The sequence below is a fragment of the Denticeps clupeoides genome, chromosome 9 (assembly GCF_900700375.1).
Source record: "Denticeps clupeoides chromosome 9, fDenClu1.1, whole genome shotgun sequence".
Taxonomy (NCBI): Eukaryota; Metazoa; Chordata; class Actinopteri; order Clupeiformes; family Denticipitidae; genus Denticeps; species Denticeps clupeoides.
The window spans coordinates 8,689,916-8,695,324 of NC_041715.1; positions in this window are offsets into that span (position 1 = coordinate 8,689,916).

Genomic DNA, 5,409 nt, shown 5'->3' on the forward strand with positions numbered 1-5,409 from the left:
AATGGTTCTCCAACAGTCTTGAAGGAGTTCCCAGAGGTGTTTAGCACTTGTTGGCCCCTTTGCCTTCACTCTGCGGTCCAGCTCACCCCAAACCATCTCGACTGGGTTCAGGTCCGGTGACTGTGGAGGCCAGGTCTCCACTTTTTGTTAAGTACATAACTCCACATGTGTTCATTCATAGTTTTGATGCCTTCAGTGAGAATCTACCAACGTAAATGGTCATGAAAATAAAGAAAACACATTGAATGAGAAGGTGTGTCCAAACTTTTGGCCAGTACTGTATATTACCTAAAACTGTTCTCTGTGGATATTCAGTTACTTAATTATGCTTCTTAATTAAAGTTCCTAAAAGTTAAACGTGTGTGTGTGAAATGTGTAATATACTTGAAAGGCCTGTGTAATTCATGCAGTATAAATGTGATGTATCACCCACATCAATAAGATGAATTGCTATCTGAATGTAAAAATATTCCCTGGCAACTTTCACTTCTTCTCCTCGGTCATTCAAATTTCTTATTAACTGGATATGTACTTCAATCCAGGGACAGTGTAAGCGGACTTGTAATCAGAAGGTTGTGGGTTTGAATCCCGATCCGCCAAGGCACCACTGACAATGACAATCACTTCACTTAAAAAACCTGCTTGCAACAGACAACAGATCTAAAAGAGTTAGCCAGTTCCTTAAAAAGGGGGGCTTTGAAGTGCTAAAAGTCTTTAAAAAAGAACAGACTGATTTCTTCCTTTCAGCCTGTCACCAATATGACCATTATAATTTTATTAAAATAGAAAACAAGGAAAGAGAGAGCACCATTGTGGTTGGAGTGTAACTCGTTTCAAGTGACAGGGCTCACAGTCGCCTCGTCTCCATGAACTCATTGTGTCGGCCACTTGTAATGGGCCTGGGAGAGACGTCTGCACCCGCAATCCCGCCCCCACCCTTGCGAGTACCCCCTTTCACGGTAAAACAGCCCCATCTGAAACAAAGAAGGGTTAATTGCCGGGACACCTCACAAGGGTTTTAATGCTGGGCCGATGCAGCCATGTGACGTCTAGCAGAAGGGTCGTTGGCCGTTTCTTCTGCTAATGACAGTGTAAGATGCCTCTGATGTAAAATCAAGCTGGAACCCCCCCCTTCCTTCTTTAAACAGTGTAATGGGGGATCATTCATAATTCAGTTTGGTCGGGCCTGGTCACAAGGGATCACTTGGGCTGCAGGAAACACATCCTGTGCGGAGCGAACACTGTGTGATGGATGTTTTTAACGCTGCGGCCGAGTCGCACAGCAAAAATCCACAAGCCTCCATTACGGCATCCCATAGGGAGATTTCCGGGGAGATTTGGTGGAAGATAAGAGAGAAATCTCCTTTTTCAGCCGAGCAGACCGCACGGCGTTCCCTCTGCCGGCATTTATCAGAGCCTCCTCAGCACACAGGCGATGGGAAAACCGGGAAAACCACTGACAGAGAGAGGGGAGGTGGGGTCGGGGTGACCGCTGACGTTATTCCTCGACTGCAGAGGGATTCCAGGCGGTAATTACCTTTTTTTTTTTTTACGTTAATCCTGTCCTGTCATGTGAGAGGACATGCTGAGAGACCACTTTCACTCCGAGCTGAGGTAGCATTTTCAGGAAATTATTAACTCACTTCAGGACAATAAAACACAATCTCCAGCCACTTCCCCGATAAGCTCTTTAAATAAACAGCAAACCACCAGGCTGGTTAAAGTTTTCATAAATCGCTGGCCCTGCGGGTAAGGAAACGGGCCTGTGATCAGAAGGTTGCAGGTTCGAACCCACACACGCGCCTCCCCTCCGGGCGCCTGTCACGGCTGCCCACCGCTCTCCAAGGGTGATGGTTAAAGGTAGAGGACACACTGCGTTGTGTGACCGTGTGCTGTGCTGCAGTGTTTCACAATGACAATCACTTCACTTTCACTTTCCTATGTGTAGAAAAGTTACAAAATTGGTTTCACCCGACGAAGTTATGGCTCCCTCGTGTGGTTATGCCCGGCAATGACGGGCATCTAATTGCTCTTCTCATTTTAAATCAAGCAGACATTATTCCACCTCGCCCAGCATTAGGCCGCTATTAGAGTAGACTTACACTCACTGACTCACTGGCCACTTTATTAGGATTCGGAAGTGGCTGTCCTGTGGATACAACACTGTAGTCCATCTATTTCCATGAGAGAAAACCTTGCATCTCTGGCCTGATGTTATTTTGGTGGATCAGTGCGGACACACCACGACACCACAAACGGCTGCCACATAAGCCTAGACGGGAACACGTTCAGCTGCGTTCCAGGTTTACGTTCTACCACCTTACAACTAGTTTAGGCGAGGAGTAGGACACTGGCTGACATATAACTACTGATTGTAGGTCACTTCCGGGGTCTTCTAAAAATGTTAAAAATAAGTAAGACTGTGAGATTAATATCTGGTTCTGGAGAAACGTTGTTTTGTTTCACTATGTACTGTCTAACCTGTATTTCACTTGAAAATTAAAGCCATTAATACATTAATTTATAAATATTTATTGCATTAAATAAATTCAACACGAAAGCTTCCTGTGATCTGACCAATGATGTGGAAGCAAAATCGGTCCTGGCCAGAGACAATGACAGTGAAGTGTGTTTTGGGCCCGATTCCCAGTACCATGTGACACGGTTCACAGCATTCTGGGCGCACCATCTGAATCAGCCCTTAGGTTGAAATGTAAGAAATTACAAGTTATTTGCACAAAATTTGATTCCCACTTTATTAACTGTCAGAGCCTACAGGGTATTTTATTTTTTGAAAATGTATAGATCATCTCCCATTCACTCCTAACAGAGCCTCTACCCTGCACTTCTGTTGGTCATAATTTCAATTATTATAAATACCTGAAGGTTATAGCAAAGCCCCCGTATTCAGAATCCTGATTAGTTGTAAATTAATTCATTGTAAAATGTGTGAAATTAGTCTTGGTTTGGGAAGCAAGCACCCTAATGGAGTGACACCTCAGGAGGTGACCACTTAAGTCACAGGTTTGAGCCACACTGAGTACTATTGTTTCCCTGAGCATTGCTGCAAGGGGACTGCCTCTCTAATTACTTACTGAAAGTGAAGTGATTGTCATTGTGATATACTGCAGCGCAGCGCACAGTACGCAAAACTAAATGTGTCCTCTGCTTTTAACCATCACCCTTGGTGAGCAGTGGGCGGCCATGACAGGTGCCCGGGGAGCAGCGTGTGGGGACGGTGCTTTGCTCAGTGGCACCTCTCCGATTACGGGTCCGCTTCCTTACATGCTAGGCCACCTCTGCCCCCGCAATCTTCATACTGAAATTAAGATGCACACAAATTGACAACGAATGCATATTTTGGCGTGGAAACGCGTATTGGGAAAATAACCAATGGCCCGCGGTGAATGAAGAGCTCAGCGAGGCAACAACTATTCCAGTTGCAGCCTGTAGGAAGTGGACAAGATCCACAAGACAAACACTCAGCGTGCTGGACCTCACACAAGCATCCTAATAAAACACCCATCACGGCTAATCTCTTGGAAAGCGGCCACGTCCGGGGATGGCGGGGAGACGAGGATATGAAGACAGAGGCCAGAGCTGCACATACAAACAGCTTAACGCACACTTAATGCAAGCGGGAAATGACACCCAGCCCATAAACCTAAAGAACGGTCTCCATAAAAACCAGCTATGACCACCAATTACAGACGAGTGTGTCCTTCTCCAAGATGTCCTGGTTAACATTTGCACCACCAGAGGGCCGCGGCTCCAGGAAATACACAAAAAGTAAAATGAAGGGAACACTTAAACAACACAATGCAACTCCAAGTCAATCACACTTCTGTGAAATCAAACTGTCCACTTAGGAAGCAACACTGATTCACAATCAATTTCACACGCTGCTGTGCAAATGGAACAGACAACAGGAAACAACCAGGAGACAGGACACCTGGAGGAGGACGTAGGAGGGCAACAACCCAGCAGCAGGGCTGCTACCTCTGCCTTTGTGCAAAATCTGCATGTGTCTGCTCAAACGGACTCCATGAGGGTGGTATGAGGGCCTGACGTCCACATGTGGGGGTTGTGCTTACAGCCCAACACCGTACAGCATGTGTTTGCATTTGCCAGAGAACACAGAGATTGGCAAATTCACTGCCGCATTGTGCTCTTTCAGATGAAAGCAGGTTCACACTGAGCACATCTGACAGACGTGACCAAGTCTAGAGATGCTGTGGAGAACGTTCTGCTGCCTGCAGCATCCTCCAGCATGACCGGTTAAGGTAGTGGGTCAGTAATGGAGTCGGGTGGCATTTCTTGGGGGGGCCGCACAGCCCTCCATATGCTGGCCAGAGGTTGCCTAACTGCCATTAGGTACCAAGATGAGACCATATGCTGGTGTGGGTGGTCCTGCGTTCCTCCTAATGCAAGACAACTCTAGACCTCAAGCGGCTGGAGTGTCAGAAGTTCCTGCAAGACGAAGGTATTGAAGCTATGGACTAACCCGCCCGTTCCACAGACCTGAATCCAAATGAGCACATCTGGGACATCATGTCTCGCTTCATCCACGTCGCACCACAGACCACATCGCACCACAGACTGGATGCTTTATTCCAGGTCTGGGAGGAAATCCCTCAGGAGACCATCCGCCACCTCATCAGGAGCATGTCCAGGCGTTGTAGGAAGGTCATACAGGCCCGTGGAGGCCACACCCAAATTACATTACATCAAAGTTAAATCAGCCTGTAGTGTGTTTTCCACTTTAATTCTGAGTGTGACTCCAAATCCAGACCTCCATGGGTTAATAACTTTGATTTCCATCAATAATTTTTGCGTGATTTTGTTGTCGCCACATTCAACTATGTAAAAGTATTTAATAAGAATATTTAATTTCTTCAGATCTACGATGTCTTATTTTTGTGTTCCCGTCCTATTTTTTTGAGCAGCGTAATATTTGAACACATGCTTGAACACCCAGGCTTAATCACTTTCTTCCCCTCTCCCAAACAAGGCAAAAGTGACAACATGTCCTCAGGAGATCGACCCACGGTCGAGTTACTCAAGAGCCAGCGGCCGCGTGCGGGTTTAACTGCTAACCGCGCCGTGACCTTTTGCATAAATACTAGCTCGGCTTACCAACTGCACCCTTATTCATTTCCATATGTATCAAAGAATAGTGTCGGTCCGCCGCGGCAGTGAATGCGCCTCATTATGTACGGTGACCCTGAACTAACACAGTCCCCCCTTCTCTCTTCCCGAGACAGTGTGTGTGTGTGTGTGTGTGTGTGTGTGTGTGTGTGTGTGAGCGAGCGCAGGTCCCTGAAAGCCAGCTGCTAACGCCAGTCATCTGTGAGTAACACACTACACCTCAGCCCGGGGGACAAGTTTATTGTGTTTGGGGATGTTACA